This window comes from Taeniopygia guttata, chromosome 1A (genome assembly GCF_048771995.1).
Source record: "Taeniopygia guttata chromosome 1A, bTaeGut7.mat, whole genome shotgun sequence".
Lineage (NCBI taxonomy): Eukaryota > Metazoa > Chordata > Aves > Passeriformes > Estrildidae > Taeniopygia > Taeniopygia guttata.
Window position 1 is genome coordinate 71497404 of NC_133025.1, and position 18396 is coordinate 71515799.

At 44.9% G+C, this 18396-nt stretch overlaps 1 long non-coding RNA gene across 1 annotated transcript in view; it reads left to right on the plus strand.

Annotated features, from left to right (window-relative positions):
- Positions 1-3232: 3232 nt before the first annotated feature.
- The window catches only part of LOC115493497 (uncharacterized), a 29640-nt gene continuing 14476 nt past the window's right edge, over positions 3233-18396 (plus strand). The window contains exon 1 of the long non-coding RNA XR_003958325.4: positions 3233-3338. This is a non-coding gene — a long non-coding RNA (uncharacterized lncRNA). The remainder of the gene's footprint in view (positions 3339-18396) is intronic.

The window sequence follows — 18396 nt, forward strand, 5'->3', positions numbered from 1 at the left end:
ACAAGCTCAGTTAATGCTTGCATAATTGGGATGGCAAGCCATCCCATACTTTGGACCACATTTGTCACCCTTCCCTGAATGTTTTCCATTTCCACATGCCTTTTCCAAGCTGAGAAGAGCAAAACTGCTCATGGATGTGGGCATACCACAGATTTGTACAGGGGCAGGGTGAACATTGCTGATTTCTGACAAGATTTCATTTGTAAAATGAGTCGAGGTCTTTAGCCCCTGCTGACCCCTGTTCCTGTATTACAGCCCACAGATGTTTCTCCATGACAGTGGTGAGCGCTTAGCTCATTGTTTTCCATGGGAGGCTTTTTCCCATATGCATCACTCTGTGTTTATGCACCGTGACACTAATAATGTACCCATGCTGCCCGTTCCCACTGAGCTGCTCTTCAGCTCACTGTTGTTCAGAGCCCAGTGCTCCTGCACAGCTCCCTTTCCTTCTGACGATAGAGCACAGAGAGAGCTGCAGCCTCAGGGGCTGCCTTTCATCCAGGTACCAAGCCAGAGGCAGGGAGGCAGCATGCCCAGCCCAGGGGTTACACTGGGGATAACTATCAAGCACAGACAGAACCTCGGGTTCACACTCCCCCTTACCTCACACTTGGCACATGCCTCTGCTCCTCACAACCCAGCCAGAATAGCCACTTCTGACCACAGCCACTTCTGACCACTTCTCTAAAGGCAACTGCCTGCTCCTGAACTTTTCTTTCTGACAGATTCTCTCAGAAACAAATGGCCATGGCTACAAACCTTACATTTCCACCTTTATCCTCTTACTCAGCCTACTCGAGTCACCAGTTTACTTAAATGATTCTTATTACACATAAGCATTTTTTCTTGCAATATGTACCTCTTGTTGTCTCTTTAGGTCAAATGAAAAATCCATGAAAATCAGGCTGACCAGCTCCTGGTAGTGTCCTACAACCGTTATTCAGCACCACTCAACTGCTGCACTATCCTTAAACACATAAGCACCCCAGGACCTGTGCCTCCACTGGAAAGAGGGAGCTGTTTTTCCTTCCCCCGCTCTGAAGTGTCGTGGCTGGGGGACATCTCTGGCCACATGCAGATAGTCAGGCTTGTATAGAGAAACCAGAATTACTAGACACATGGCAAATCCAATAAGTTTAAAAAGACTTTTCATGGCTAGGCATGCCAAAAAGAGATGCTGAGATAGGACATGAAGTATTTGGGGGTGGTTTTAATTTGTGTCATAGGCACATGTTTTATTTGCGTGTAGAGTGACTACAGTTAATTTTTACTGTGCACATGAATATTAATTACTTGGTACAAGATCTATTTTCCTATGAATGTAAAACATGACTAATGAAAGAAAACCCATATATTGTAAGATATTTCATCTGTATTGTTTCAGAATGAAGCTGATAGAAGCCAAACAGAACACAAATATGTATTAAATTAAATCACCCCTATCAATCCCTCCCCCTATACTCATGAAGTCATAAAGTGATTTGGTGGGGAAATGTAAGCATGGAAAATCAGTTTATTGATAAACTGCAGGGTAAAAAAAAAAAAAAAAAAGCAGTGGAAAGCAGTGGCAAAAAGCAAAAGCGCCTTTTTAAAGTTATTATGGTACCAAATGCAAGGTCAGAGTAGAAAAGTGTGTAGGTTAAATTATGCAGATTTCAAAATGTTTCAGACCATGTCAGCAAGAAAGCAGAAGAGTTTAGAAACAAGTTCCCAGAGAGGGCACACAAACAATGACTCAAAAAGGAAGCTTGGGAAATGTGGGGATATGCTCACTAATTACTTCTTCGTTTATTTTGCTTCATTCAAAACAATTCAATAAGGGAACATGAAACACAAAAATTACAGTAAATTAGCTTAGCTCAGAGTATGTTCATTATTTATGAACACCTACTACCTCTGCAAAATAAAACCAACAGATTCCATGCAGACACATGGAATTTCTCTGGTGAAATACATGAAGATGCATCTTAAAATCTGTGAGCAAAAGGGAGAGGAAATAATGGGGCTTCTTAAGCAGTAGCCTGACTCACATTAAAATCAAGGGATTTTGACTTCAAAGGGAGATGGATGGAGAACAGCAGATTAGAAGGAGCTGCAAACAATGTTCTCCTTCAGCCTCTCCAAATAAATTCCTCCAGCCCAAGGCATACATACATTTCTTTGTATAAAGCAAGTGTTTTGGCATTAAAGATGGAGCAGAGCCCTGCAGAAGCTGTCCCAGGTAGTAAGTGTCAATGCAAATTGTGAGGAACATGAAGGAAAAGACTAGGAGGAAAATGAAGATCACCAAGATAAAATTTTCCATCATAAAGGTGGGGTGGGGGCAAGCAGCCAAATTCCACATCAGGAACCTCACGGCTGGGTGCGCAGGTGCCATTATAAAACCAGAGGTGCTGTGGAAGTGACATCTCAAAGTTTGAAAAAAAAGGGATTTTATGAAACAGAGTAGAGAGATTACAGGGAGCAGTGGAGTCTGTATTCCTGAAGCACTAGGCAGGAATTGGCCCAGTCACCTCTTCTCTTCTGTGGGGTTGAGGGTAAGAGCAGTGGCAAAGTACAAACCAATCTTAGAACACAACTCTTGGCAGAAATACTCTTGGAACAGTGCAGGTTAAACAGCAATAGTGGTGGCCTTGCTTCAGCCAAGCCAGGGAACCAAATGAAAATACCTTTTCTAGTTTATTTTCCACCTCCATCCCCATTTCCCCCCAAACAGTAGAAGGAGGATCTTGCCACCCACATTTGCACTGTCCTTAGGAATGTGTGTGACTATTTTAGGACAATTTGGAAACCCTTGGGAACATTCCTAATTAATAAACATACTTTCTATTTTCTTTTCCTGTATTCCCATGTGGATTTCCATCATCTTCCTTTGCCAGCTATTGTGTACAGAGCCATTCATGATCCAATAGCAAGGCAATCCCTGGAACTCAGGGTATCCTAACCTGGCATTACCATTCAAGGGGGTGGAACTATTCTTCAAAACTTGCCTCTCCAGTCAGCTCTAGGCCTGCTGGCACAGACCAGCTCTTTGGTAGGCAGAAATATAAGAACTTCAAAATATTCTGCCCTGAAAACTCTCCAGTCTGTTGTCTGTACAGGGGACAAGGACAAGGAGGAACAAGTTCACATGAGTCTCTTGCTGTTTACTAAAAATACTGCCAACATGATACTTCTGATAATTTTGTTAGCAGTACTCATTTAGAAAAAGGAAGTACAGATGGGTGAGGAGATATAAAAAGACTGTTTTTCTTCTCCTTGTGACATGTTGTGTAACTGCAACCCTGGAGAGAGCTGCCAGTGAGGAAAAGCATCAGGATCAGCTCTGCTTTGCCCAGGTGGGTATTCAGGGAGAAAACAATGCTGCTCACTTCAATATCCCTCTCTCCTGCCATCCTCTCTGAGTCTAGGATGAAGTTATAATTTATATATTTGTTTATTTATTATAATTTATTATAATGTATTTGTTATCATTTATTTTTCCTGTCTGTGGATTGTCATCCTACCTAGTCAGTTAACAGACTACACTCACTGAGTAGTCTTCTGTCAGATATCAAAACTATTTTGCCCATCATGATCTTGTGCTGAATGTAAATTTAAAAGATAGGGCATAAGTACCTCAGGTGATCTGATTTTGTTTTGCTCCAGAGTTAATGTTTATACTTTCCCCTGCAAAAGTCAGAAGGCTTTTGAGATATTCAAACCCAACGGGATGAGGCTCTGCACAAGCTGCTTGAGCTGACCCTGCTCTGATATCCTCAGCTGGGAGCAGGCAATCTTCCACTGTAAGCAAAGAGCAGGCTCAAGACCCTCCGATGAAATTGGACAGGCACAAATCTATGGGGCCTGATGACATGCATCCCAGGGTCCCAGGGAGCTGGCTGATACTGGATCCAAGTCACTCTCCATCACTGAAAAGGCATGGCAGTCAGGCAAAGTCCCTGGTGACTGAAGTTCTTTCCCCATAGGCTGGTGGGACACTGAACAAGCTCCCCAGGAAACAGTCTTAGCATCAACCCTGTCTTAGTTCAGCAAGTGTATGGACAATGGTCTCAGACACAGGGTGGTATTGTTGGTGTGTCCTGTGCAGAGCCAGGGGCTGGACTCAATGATCTATGTAAGTCCCTTCCAATTTAACATATTCTGTTGATTCTATGAATGGAAAAAGGGAAACATCACTGCTATTTTCAGAAAGGGCAGAAAGGAAGACCTGGGGGGCTACAGAACCTGACCTCTGTGCCTGGGAAGTCATGGGGCAGAACCAGTGGACTTCTCCTTAGGCCTAAGGCTTACTACGGCCTATGACACAGTCCCACATGGCATCCTGGATCTCCAAACTGGAGAGACATGGATTTGAAGGTTGGATCATTCAGTGGATAAGGGATTGGCTGGAGGGACACAGCCAGAGACCTGTGGTCAGGGCTCTATGTACAGGTGGACACTGGTGGCAAGTGGTGCCTTTCAGGGCTCTGGCTCAAGACAGGTGCTCTTCAATATTTCCATCAATGACACAGACAGTGCAACTGCACCCTCAGCTTCTAACTGGGCTGCTTCCCCTCTCCTCAAATGTGTAAGCAAAAAATACCCCAACAACCAACAATAAAAACAACAATGGCAACCAAAAAAAAATTCCACAATCTATACACCAAAGAGACTTATTGAAGGGGTTTAAGTAAGTGGTGTTTGGTAGGCCATTTAGAATTCGTACAAGAAAGCTGTCAAACTGTGTGATGCACTCAGGATTTGTGTGGATTTTAGGCCTTTCTAATGATGCTATCAGGATAAATATGCTGTGTCACCCACACATCTCCACTATATTTATCCTGAAAACACTCCTGTGAGGCAGGGCAGTCCTGTTTACCCATTAACTCATGGGGAACAGAAACTCAGATGTCCAAGTGACTTATCCAGGATCACCCAGTAACTCTCCAGATCCAATGATCTTCTAACTATGCCTTCCTTCCTCTTGCCTACACAAGAGATTTGTGCCTCTCCTCTCCACTGCAGCTGCATTAGGGCAACTTTGGAAGGCAGACAAGCAGAGGAGTCCCTGTCATGTAACCCTTCAAGCAACAGGACCTCAGTGACTCTTCCAGTGGAAATTCCCAGTATGAATAATGCCTCCATATCAACCAGTTCATACTGAACTGTATACCAGCCCTTTTATCTCCCTTCATCTCGTTCAAGTTTTAGTATCCTGTTCTACAAGTAGGTGATAACAGGGGCAAAGTACAGTGCTGTGTGTCACCGAAGCCTGAACAGAGATAACTGGTCTGAGAACTTGTGCCTTACCAAAATGTTCTACTGGGGGAGAGAGGGAGAGAAGAATATTGGCAGTAAATTAAGGGCAGGGAGTCCTCCATCAACTGAGTCAAATAATTTGAAGGTGGCTTACTCCACTTTGGAAGCTCTCAGGCATCACCACTGAAGTGATCCACCCTTGGGAGAGGAGTTGAAGAAGGCAAGAAAAGCTCAGTGGAGGCATTTAATGGGTTGCCATACACATGGCCTAAAGGTCCAAGTGCCCTGGGGATCTCTCAAGGCTTTCTGTGTGTCAAGTGGTGGCACAGCATCATCAGTATTTCTGTGGTCCTTCCATGATTCCTGAGGCTACAGGTGTGCTCATGGAAACTGAGCTTCAGTCAGCATCTAATGCAGCCTGTTCTCAATACAGGACAGAGAAGGGATGGGTCAGCAAAGGAGGATTTTTTTCAATAACAGAAAAATTTGTAGTTTGACAGGCTTGTAGTAAACATAAATTATTAAGCAGGTCATGTCTCATACCCTGAAAATTTACAGCAGCAGCTACTAAAGAGTAATGGTGGGGATTCCCTGAGTATGCTGAACTGGAGCTATAATTAGACCATTTAGATATTATCTTCCTAACAGACAAAATTGCCCAGCTCCACAATGCCTGCTGCTTCTGCTTATTCTGGAAGTTCCCCCACGTATTTATTTACACTAAAGGAAATATCTGAGCTCTGTTTTCTTTGCTGCAGCAAAAATTCCCCTTACGTCATGGGATCCCTACCCCAAGTACCCCAGGTAGCTCAGGATTAGCCTTCCAGACACTGGGAATGAGAAAATACCCAGTTATTTACAGTGTTCTCCTCTTACCTTCCCCCTCTGCTTCCATCCCTAAGGGAGTTGCTCCCTTTTGAGTGATGAGCTGTGAACAATACAACACACATTACAAATTGTGTGTGTAGAGAGGATGAGTAATTGTTTTCAAAATAAGAAATACTACATAACCACTCCCTTCATGGCTACCAAGAATTGCCTTCAACTCCCAAACAAACTGCCAATTACTGCATTTACCCATAACATGGATGGACCAGACTTTCCTCCCAGGTGCTTTGCCATCCCACTCTCAGTGAAACTGGGGCAATCTGTTTTAGGACAGCTCTGAAAAATCTCCTGCATGTAACAGCCTGGACCCACTTCCAAACAAAATTTGTTTTGTATGGTATTTATGCATGCCTGTCAGCTAAACTCCCAGCACGTTATACCATCTGCCAGCAGAGAAAAAATAGATGTCCATTTTGATCTGATTTTCATACTAATGAGAAGTATTGGACCCAGGAGCTTCAATATCATTGCCTTGTAAAGTAAAAATGTCAAAATTATTTAAAGTGGCTGTTAATTAACACCCTGCATCCCTTCTAATCTCACCACAGTAACATGAAAGGAGACTTTACCCCACATCCCTGGATAGAAATGCAAGATGAAGTCGTGCAGATTGCTTCAGGCCATTCTCACCTAACTTGCAGCCCATTTCCACTGCAGGCAGCAGGGTCTGTATCTTCTTAGCAAGCTCACTCCTTTCAGAGTTGGGAAAATAGAAGGAAAGAAAGAAATACCTTGTTTGAGAGCTGATGACAGGGGAATTTGAATTCTTTTGTCTTGCTGTTGTCAAAACCTTTTGCTGTTGTCAAAAAATGAGTGTTTGCAGAGACTTACTCTACAAAGTAAACCTTGAGCTCATTGCAGGATGAGAAGCCTAAAATTAGGTTTATTCCTACATCATTGTTACCCTTCCTGAGGGTGTAATCTTTTACTTTTGCAGGACAGAGGCAACCTGGGCTGAGAAAGCCAGGAAGGGAAGAGCATGGGCAGTGCAAATAGTTGTAACAAAAAATCAGGATATTCCTACCATGGAGCAATTCCTGGGTGAATCACTTATGGACAAGTTGAGATTTCAGGTCTGACAGATATTTGCAGTGGAACTTTAAGAGGAAAGGTATGCCCAGCTGGGCAGAGAAGGAACCTGGGAGCTGCTGCTTTGAGGAAGAAGTATTATTTTGAGCTTTCCTCTGTAGTATGAGACAAAAAAAAGAAAAAAGCCCAGAGAGAAGTGGGCCCCCTCTTGACTCTCCCACAGTCTGGCCAGAGCAGCTCATGGCTGTAGCATCACTCTCTGTCTGTTCTTTTGGTTGCCCCGACCTCTTGGTGATAGTTACAAACCTTAGGGGAATTTTCTCCTCATTTGACATCTTCTGCCCCCTAACAAACATCTCCCAAGGAGCTTCCCAAGGTGTCTGCAGGAGTAGACATTACTTACGCCTTACCTGTGGATGGCAGGAGTAACTTTAAACCTTTTTTCTGACTTTATTTAGTCATCTGAAGAGTCCAGCTAGATGTACAGCAATGGTGCCACCTACATATCTGGACACTTGCTAAGTGCAGCCCTCAGGCTGTGTACACACAGCCTCGTGCAGCTGCAGCCATGCTTGTCAGAGTCCAGAACATCCCTCTGGCTGCCCTGGCTGTCTCCAGGCCCTGGCAGGGGTCTCTGAGACCCTGGCATGAAGTCAAAAACATCACTGGCTTCAGTTTTAGCCCATGGAAAACTGCCAACTCTGGATAAGGAATTACAAGTCACAAGGGTTTTACTAGTGTGATATTTGAACTAACACAGGGTGGAAAAGTAGAATTTTGGGATTTTTAGAATGTGGTTCAAGGGGATACAAGATGGAGGAATTTGGGCATGTCCTAACCTTCTTCTTCTTTATCTTGTCCTCCATGTCTTGGTGTCATGGTGGCACTTTTCTATTGGTTTAAGGTAGAGACTCACAGTCTAACATAGATGAAGGGAATTGGTAAAGAAATTGTAAACAAACACACATGGTTTGAGTATATAATGTAGGAGCCGCTCAGGGCTTGAGGACAGATAGCCATGGTCTCCTTGCTAGCCAGAGCTCGGCAGGTCAGGGAAATAATGTTTAGATAAGAAGAAATAAACCACACTGAAAGCGCAATCGGGCACATTCCAGGCTCCTTCTTTGGTTCCGTTTGGGCTAGGGAAACAAAGACTCTTTTCGACCTCTCTTGGGGTCACCCTGACCTAGGAACCCCGAGAGAGAAATCCATAATGCTTGTTTAAGAGATTAGAACAACTTGTCCTAGCTGCTCTTCAGATGTCTGCCAAAGCTGCCAGCCTCAAGGTGAGGCTGATTATCATGAGCAGGTTCAAATTCTTTTCAGTCTCAAGGAGAGGGACCAGGAAGGATTCACTGCTTAGACCACTTCCATTAACCTGGTCTGTGTCAAAGCAATCCAAAGCTTTGTTCAGAACTCTGACCAAACCTGAATTTGAGAAAAAGCTACCACTTTTACAGTTATCTCAGCACTTGGTGTAAAACAGTAGACCTAAAGTCTGCCAGATGAATCTAGTTTCAAACCCAGAGACACTGAGCCATTTGCACTGATAAACTGGAAACTTGCTTTATAAAAGCTATAAAAAAGTTTGTATCATGGTGTTTCCAGGCTGACTGCAATTACCACGTTTTCCTAAAATTTTCAGCCCTTAGATGGATGAGTGAACTCATTCTTCTCACTTTTACAGTAGTGTAGATCAGTATTTACTCCACTGGAAGGATATGAGGTTGTGTTGAGCACACAGGGTCCCAGACATGACATTCACAAGCTGGCACAGATCCCCCAGAGACGTAAGCTGTGCAGTGTGGGTCACATTTCCAGGCAGTAAAACAGTGTGTGAACTGCAAGTGACAATGGCACTTCCCAAATAATGATGGGAAGAGTCATCCATGGAGGTAAACTCACAGCTACCAACTAGTGACACATCACAGCTTGTGTCACACAGCTGGAGGCATCAGACATCCTCTGCCATGGGATCTTACAGTGTTTCCTTGCTGCTCTTGAAAGTAGCTGAGTAGTCTGGTTTAATGAAACACAGGAAAACCCAGTCAACTTGATTTGCCGCACCTTTGCATTGTAGGACTCTTGCAGCTTTGTGTGAAGCAGATGTAAAATAGCTTTTCCTTGTTATGAACTCTGGTTCGAATGCCTTTCCCTGCACCAATTCCATTCCTTCTGGGAAACTCTTCGGTTCCAAGCTGGCCAACACTTATACTATTTCTGGTTAATTTACAAGCACACGATGGGTTCCACTGAAATTCACTGAGGACTCTGAGGTAAAATTAAAGTTCAAAATCAGGCTTGTCAGGATGATCTGCCAATAGAATGCTTGTAGTATCAGGGCAGTCCAGCCCAGATGAAAGACCATAATTCTATTATTTTATCTCACATTCAGCAATGGAAGATGGGTGTTTAGAGATGAATATTCAAATGCACACCACCAGACTACCTGGCGACCATGGTTTAAATTTAAATACATTTGCAGAATATTCAGATAATATAATTTAATATGGGGTTTTTCCCCCTGATATTGCCTGTAGTTTCCTCAGAGTTTAAGAATCTGGATTTTTTTTTTAATCCATGTTATTTCTGCTTGTTATTCTCTTTAGTGCAAAGCCAGGTGCTTAAATTAAATTTATTTAGGCTTGGATGTTCACTCCATTTTACCTCAGCTTTACACCATTATCAGTCAGTGACTTTCAGGTCACTTTTCCTCCCTGACTTGCAAAATAGACTTGAGAGGCAAATCCTCTCAAGGATCTAAGGACAGATTCATTTAACCACTAACTCCTAACTTAACATTTCCAAATAATCTCTCAATGATTTAGGAGCCCATTGTCCTACTTTCAAAAGGGATTTAGCTAGGTAAGGATGTAACAAAGAGAAGAAGCTTTTTTGGGCAAGTAGTTCAAAACATCTCTCAATAAGCTCTACGGCCACAGCTGCCTTTGAACCAGGGGCAAAGGAACCAACCTGCTGGTTCAGGATGCTCACTGGGATATAACTGAGCAGTTTTGCCAAGACTAGCAAAATAGAGCAGGAAGGAAAGAGAGTGTGCCAGCCCACAGAAGGGAGGGCAGGGACTACAGGGCAGAGACAGGAGTCTTACAGGGGAAGCTCAGGTGATGATATGGTGTGGATGGGGAGGAAGGTCTGGGATGAGAAGAGCACCAGCTGAATTGTAGGACTGGGGATGCTTGGAGGAGGTCAGCTGTGATGGAATGGCATGGGAAGGAGCTGAATAGTAGGGTGCAGGCTCATGGGAAGAGCCAAGAGACTGCTGTGCATAGTCCAGCATTCTGTCTGTGCCTGCACTGCAGCACAGACCCTTGGTGTGTCCCAGTCCTGCTCCTCCAGGGGTCTGGAGCCCCCAGATCAGCCAGAGGAGGCAGGAGCCCCCTCCCAGCTGAGGCATCCTTTGCCTGGATAGGAGGGTGCAGGAAACACCCACAGGCATTCCCAAGTCCTGCACTGAAATGAAGGCAGGCTGCAGCCTGGGATTTGCCTTATTCAATCAGCCCAGGTGGCACAGACAATGAAATTCCTTCTTCCATACGAACTGAAATTCCTTTAAGGAGCAGAAAAGAGTGGCTCAACCAGAGAATGGTCTGAAGAGAGCTGCAGAAAGTGTTTTTGTCTGGGTACATTCCTTTGCTCAGGTGATAATGCCACCATGGCCAGGGAAGCCATGTGCCCCACCTGTCAGGGACTCATTCACTGTAAGTAATGCTCACCACACACAGGGCTCTAGAAAGGGCTCTGCCAGTGTGTAAATGCCCTTTGCCAGCACACTGTCAGATGCCCTTCATCAGATTTCATAATTAAAAATTAATTAGAAAGCACCAGCTGCACGCATCATTCTGCAGTGAGGATTGAGGAGAGACATGTTCTGATTAACACCAAGGGGATGTTCTTCCCACTCCCATAGTAAAGTCATTAATGCAGAAGACTCCTGTTGGAGTAAACAAGACTTAGTTATTACAATGACCTTTTCTTGCCATCTATTCTGGGAAAAGGACAGTCGAAAATAAGGATTGGGACTGTCAGACAGAAAGAGCAGGCAGAGAGATGTAACAGGACATAAGGCACCTCGTGTCCCTCATCAGCATCTGCTATGGAACATACTAATGAAATACTGACTGAAAGACACAAATCCCCAACTGAGACAGGGAAAGGGCCTTGTGTTTTATTCTAAACAGCTTTAATGCTCTCCTGCCTAAAGGAAGCCCAGCCCACGCCGTGAGGGAATGTGCTGAGGCTGAGCCAGGACAAAAGCATCTATCCTTGCTCCTCCCTTCTGCTCACATATCAGACTTGGCAGCACAGGGGACAGGACTCAAGAGTCAGTCAAACTCCAGCAAAAAACCCTCTTTCTATAAAAAGATCCCCCAAACAACAACCTAAAAACTTTCACATCAATTTCTAAATAAAACCAAAGATGGACAAATACAAGTTGGGACACCAATCTTCATGAGAGATCTCCTTGCTCCCAAGCATGCCTCACATTGGCTAAGCCTACTGTGAAATCACAGCACCAGCTTCCCCTCCTTGCACACACACACACAACCCTTTTTGTAAAAATCCTCTGCTCCAGAAGCTCTTGGGAGCAGTAGGAACAGTGACATAAGGACTACAGCTGTCTTCCTAAAATCTTTGGTGTATTTGTCCCACTTTTGCCCCATTCTTTCAAAGACATATGTGGTGGTGTTGAAAACTGGTGGCTCTGCTGCTCCCCTTCCAGCTCTCCAGTCGTGGTTGTGCCTGCTGAGCCACTGCTATCAATTCTCTCTTTCCAGCTGCAAGCCTTGTGACTCAGATTCTCCAGAAAAAAAAACCCCTTGGCTCAGCGTCATAAGCAGGAGGGATTAAAACTCATGAAAAATGAGCTCATACCAGCCCTTTTTATAAGTCTCTAATGGAGGGACATATGAGCTGGTCAGACCCTCTGCCTTCGCCTTTTTCCCCCTCCCCCTTCTCTGATCTTCCTGTTGTTCTTGGCCACAAACTGCCGGGCGGTTCAGCTGGGGCACTTGGATCAGGAGAGGATATCCCATTCAAAAGCCCAAATCCCAGTGTGGCCTTTTCCTGCTGGAAGCAATTGTAAAAAAATTTTTTTTCCCTTTCTTTTCTTGGTACAGTTTTCCTGACCTACATATTCCAGCATGTTGTAACTTCTATCAATGACCCATATTTTCAAACTGAAAAAGAAAAACCCTGGGAAGACATGGTACTAGATGAGGATGGGAAGCAGGGACCCAGCCCTGTGAGATCTCCAAGCAGTTGCCCAAAAGTAAGGCCAATTTAGTAGCATCTTTTTATTCCCCCTCCCCATCCATTCAACCCAGCTGCTTCTACTTAAGAACCAAAACAAAGCACAGATCTCTTGCTGATTCAATTTCAGACTGGGAGAGGTTTTGAACAAATCAGTCAGGCTGCTCTAGACTGTTCCCCTTCGCCCACAGCACATCCAAAAGGGGAGACCCAGCACCCTCAAAGGGATCTGTGCCCCTGACACCCCCCAGTAATGAGACAGTTCTTGGATCTGAACCCCCATGTGGAAGCAGAGTGCCCTGAAAAGCATCAAACCTGCTGAGAAAACCCCTCCATCCCAGATCATGGGATGGGCTGCAGCAGAGGTGGTGGAAAGCAAGCCAAATGCTGCTGAGGGGGCAGCAGGAATGATTCCTTGGGCTGGAGGAGATGGACACAAGGGTAGAAAGGGGAGCTGAAGGAGCATGGCTCTGTCCTGGGGCATTACTGTCCTTCAGGATTACCCTCTCCCAGCTTTAGCTGCACCCCTGGAGCTGATGGGCCACAGATGCACAGGCCTCCCCATCCCATCTCCAGCTGTTAGTGCCATCCCCCTGCATCTGTTTACCCTTCATATGCTTCTTATTGACAAATCAGGATTAATACAGCCAAGACCAAAAGCATTTTCCTTCCTCTTAACCCATTCTTTCTTTACTCACTTTTTCCTCTGCTCTTTGTTGCAGCTGCCCACCATAATCCCACCTCTGTCATGCAAACTCATCCTCCAGGAGCTAACAGATTCCTTCTCCCTGCTTTCCCTGCATGTAGCAAAAGTCTTTTCCATAACATATACCAAACCCAGCCTTGTCCTTGCTGCTGCAGCAGCAGACATGCCCAAGGCTTTGCCTTTTGTGCCAGGATAAAGAATGTGTTCATTTGGCACCTACAAGTCTCCACCTTCAGCACTGCAGTTGTCAAATCTGGTCCCTTTTCTTTAGAACTGAAGGAACATAGTGCCTTCCTCCATGGGCTCCTCACTGGCAACCACAGCTGTGATACCAATTTCAGGTGACAGGGTCTTGTTCTAGCTCACCACAGATTTCTAACAGAAGTAAAGCATAGCCAAATATCTGTTCAAGTATTCTAATTTATTGTTATTATTTAATTCTGTGCAAATCAATTTAGATGGTCAGAAGATCAGTGGCTGTAAAAGTGTTTAATTCAATGAACTCCCATGTCAGAAAGATGATTTCTGCTGGCTGAACATCTGTACCTTGGGCTCTGTAATTAATTTTCCTTTTTTTCTTTGAATCTATTTCTAGGCAGCTCTGTGCTAGAATAGAACACAGTAGAGCCATTTAGTAAGACACTAAGTACAATTCTAGACTCTAGATAGCTCTTAATGGAAAATTAGCTTTCTTTCCAGACTTTGATACTATCTTCCTTCTTTTACCAAAGCACCTGAGGCTCCAGCCTGTCCTGGAGCAGTTACCCACGAGTGGAAAGGGCTCTGACCCAGAGCTTGGGGAGAAGCCCTCAGTGCATGCAGGGTACAGGGAGAGACTCCAGGCACCACAGGCACAGCTGACCAGCAGGTCACAGAGGAGCCAGCACTGGCAAAGGCTCACGTGCAGGGATGTGGAAATACGAATTTTAGAAATAGCCTTTAGATACCTTATAATTATAAAAAACAAACCCTTGTTGAATTGGGATATTGAATTACCACTCCTTCCACCATGCTCTGTCTAGTCTTAGACTGTTAGAAGAAAGGGGATCCTTTTTTCCTGTGTGCTCAGTGAAGAATTTCTGAGTCTCGCATGAAAGGCTTGGTTTGGAAATACCAAGTGTATTTGGCATTTCCAAATAACACTACTACTACAGCTCAAACACACTACGACTGCAAAGCACTGACCTTGCAGGAGGATAAAGGAATTCACCCTCAGCATTAAGCTGTGCCATGGGGATGACTGGCATTCACTCATGGGTGTATTTCTAAGGAAAAATCAGGGAGGGCTGGGTTTCCTTTTTGTTCTGTCCTTATCTCACACCAGCCAGGTCTCCTGCAGAGACCTGCTCTTCTGCCTTTGACTTCCTGCACCAACTACACAAATCCCTGCATGATTCCAAGTGTTTGATGGGCACTTCCCTAATGATTATTTGGTGGTGCTATGGCTTAGCAGGGTAAGGAGGTCAGTACTGGTGGTTTTCTTTCCCTCTCTCTGCTTACAACCTGCCCCATTTTCAGAGACAATGAGCACCTTCATCCCGGTCCCCACTGAATTGTATGGGAAATGAGAGGGAATGGGGGGGCTGATATGAGGCCATGGTGATGCTAGAGGGATGGCCTCAATGGTGGAGCCACCATCTTCCTATTATAAAGAGTACATGTCACCCAAAGAGGGGACAAAGGCAGGGGTTGGGCCACTTTGTGAAATCTTTCCCTAAATAAAAACCTGAAACAAGGAAAGCCATGATAATGCCGAGCCTGTGTGATCTGCAAATGTCTAGGGAGAGGGAAAGGAAAAAACAAAAGAACACAGACACCACAGCAGTGGTCTGCAGGGATTTCATGAGCTGACACCAGGCTGAGCCAGATCTCCCAGGAGCACAGTGGGAACACAGCTGTGTGGCTTCCACACCCCAAACACAGACAGGTCAGTGCAGGGGCAACAGAGGCATGGAAACAGACATGAAAACAGGCGCAGCTTGGCTCCCCTAACCCACTGCTGCCTCTTGGACTGTCTGAACAAGCAGCACCAGATCTCTGCATCCTCCTGGCCCCTGATCCACTCCTACCCAGCTTCTGTCCTGCTGCCAGAATGGGGTGACACTACATGAGCAGGACTTGGCAACTGAAGGGTGGCCAGGGAAGACATAAAATATGAGAAAATTAGGGAGGGGTTGCAAAGAAGAGATAAACCTGGCAATGTGGGGGGGAACCTGGAAATTAGTAGTGATCCTAACCAGCAGCAGTGCTGATCTGTTCTAACCAAAAACCAAATGGCAAATTAACTCCCTCCTTTTGTGGTTTATTTTGAAACCTCTGTGGCCTTGAATATGATGTTTGTGAAGCAAAGACCAAGCCAGGGGGGATCCCAGACAGGGGGGGTTGAAGACTAATACATAAGAAAGAGGCACAGTTTAGGATGTGCTTCTGCTTTCTTTGCTTGATCCCAGACCTATGCCCACCACAAACTGTGGTGTTGATTTCCCAGCACCTCAGAGGCCCAATTTGCCCAGCCCTTTATGCATTACACTTAATATTTCTAATGAGCAGCCACCTGTAAAGGCCTGGAATCAGCACACTGTGCAGGTGAACAAGGATCTTGGCAGAGTTTGGCACCTGCCCCAGTGCTTGGTGCCTCTAACATTGCACATCTACTTGTCCAGCAAGGACAGGGAGGAAAAGTGGTGCTCTTTGCCTATAAATGCCTTGTCAAGCCCTGACTCCCTTAGGGGATTATATCCAGAATAGCTTGGAGATTTGTCTTCCACAGTTTAGTGCAAAAAGTACCTAAGGATGCCTTTGAGAAAGATAAAAAATCAGTTTAGAGACCCTGGATTTTCCAAAGAACTTCAAAGGGGCCTCCGGGTTTTTACCCTATTCTTACAATTTTGTTAAAAATAGCAAGGACTGTTCAGTGTTAGGTGTCCTGCACAAAAACCAAAGATACCTTCTCTAAAGTTAGAGAGCTACAAATCAGGATTGTAAATATGTTTCTCAATCCCCTACCAGTAAATGGCCCAGATGTCCAGAAGTGCTGAGCAGTCGTGGCTCACATGGCAGAGCCAAGACTGTGCTATGTAGTCTGGCAGCAAAATGAAGTGAGCCACAAACCTGGAAGACAAATGACCCAATTTTTTTATAAACCATGATTTCCTGACCTGGCTGTTCATGACAGCAAAAAAAAAAAATCATGTGTGTATCTAAAGCTTGCATCTTGAAAAAAATTCAGGCTGGAAAATTGACCATGAAAATGTGAAGGGAGAGGGTTGAGGTTTCTCCTCCCTCCAAGATGACTAATGCAAAGTTTTCAGGACACCAACAGAAAGAACTAAGAAAAACAACAGTGAAATGCCACAGCAGTCATATTGCACACAACTGATGCACAGTAGTAACCCACAAACCTCCTTCAGAGGCTGGGAGGGAGCAGGTGGCAAATGAGCCAATGTTTTTGTGCTGTATAACCTCTCAAGTGGAGCAACAGTCATCAGGCTCCAAGAATATCAGCAGCTTCCCTGCAGCACAGCAGAGAGAGTGAGATCTCTTGCCGGCAGGCTGTTGAAGCACACACAACACGTTTAAGATCCCTGAGATAAGTAAACCTGACAATGCCATATTTTGACTGGAAAGAAGCCTCCAGCATTAGAAGAAGTGGTGAAAGGATGTATTTCCTTCATCCACCTCCTCCCCATTCTGCACTCTGTGCAAATTTTGGGAGCCACGTGTAAATTTTGAGCATTTCAATGTGCTGTAAAAACAGAAGAAGCAAAAGCCGGAAGTACTTGAGAAATGGGACAAAGGCTGTTTTCAAATCAAACAAGAGAGAAATCACAACATAATTTCTGAGAGGATCAAAGGAATATTTATGTCACCCTTATGATGTGCACTAAGAAGCCTTTTGGGAAGCCCTTGTGGGTCACTGCAATTTGCCATCTGGCTGCCATGATATTTTTTTTCCAGGTATATCTCTTACCAGCATTAGATGCTGTTTTATCTATGAGCACTGAAGTAAAATGAGCCTTTCCAGAAACACTGCCAGCCACACAAAGAAACAACTAGAATCATACACGTGCACTTGCTCAACTATCTGAGCTACAGACCTCTTGAGAGTCTTCCTCCATACTCTGGGCCTCTCAAGTCCTTCAGCCTGACAAGTGCAGCTATAAGAGGGAGGAGAGATCAGCTGGTGTAAGAGCTCATGATGTAGAGAGAGGCAGGAGGGCAGTGTGTTGAGAGAGTCCCAGGAACCACAGAATCACAGACTCCTTGAGGCTGGGAGGTACGTCTGGAGGTCTCCTGGTCCAGCCACCGTTGCTCAAGCAGAATCACTTAGGGCCAGTTCCCTGGACCATGTCCAGATGACTTTTGAATATTTCCAAGAAGGGAGACTCTACAACCCCGCTGGACTACCTGTGCCAGTGCTCAGTCTGCCTCATAGTAAAAAAGCTTCCCAATGCCCAGGACACTTTTGTCACCTGAACTAAGCATCAGGTAGTCAAAAGGTTGTCCCTGTACCACAGACAGATAGGACATGCTGCCCTCAGGTTTCACTGAGACTTGGTAGCTGGAGGAGAACAACAAACTCTTGTTCCCTTCTAGGTTTGAGGGGACTGTTCTCTGTGGACAGGTATTTCTTGCAAACCATTAGACATAAGCTCCTCCCTGTGTTGTCCTGTTTTATCCCTTTTCTTTTTCTTTTTTTTCACACTTAGCTAAAGTAGCTCTCATCTCTGTTTCTCAGCAAGCCAACCAGACCTCCCAGCTCTATTCCCACTCTCCCTCTGTGCTTCCACTTTCACTGACCTTCTTCAGTTTGCCTTCTTCCCCAGTCTGGCCACCAATCAGCCTTCCACTGATTCAGCTCCCTGTCTAATCACCTGCTCCTATTCACTACCTTTGTGCTGCTTGATTCATGCTCTGACAGCACAATCCAGTGCTCCAGAAGAACTGTCAAAGATCCTGCATCCCCTACCTCTGTGACAACAGCAGCCTGACTGCTCTTCCTCTGCACAAGAAATAGCACATGAGTCATCTGGAGAGGATAAATTAGCCCCATGCCAGAAATACCCTGCCTGGCCATAGGGTTGAGCTTTCTGCCAGACCTCAGCACCACTGGCAGAGCATGACAACATCCTAACAATGATAATAATTAATTAACAATCTTTCATGCTGAACCTCTGGATTTGTACAGCTTCCTGATTCTGGGAAGCCAGGATCTCAGCAATGCCCACACCATCTGTCTTTTGTCTGCAGGAGAATTTATC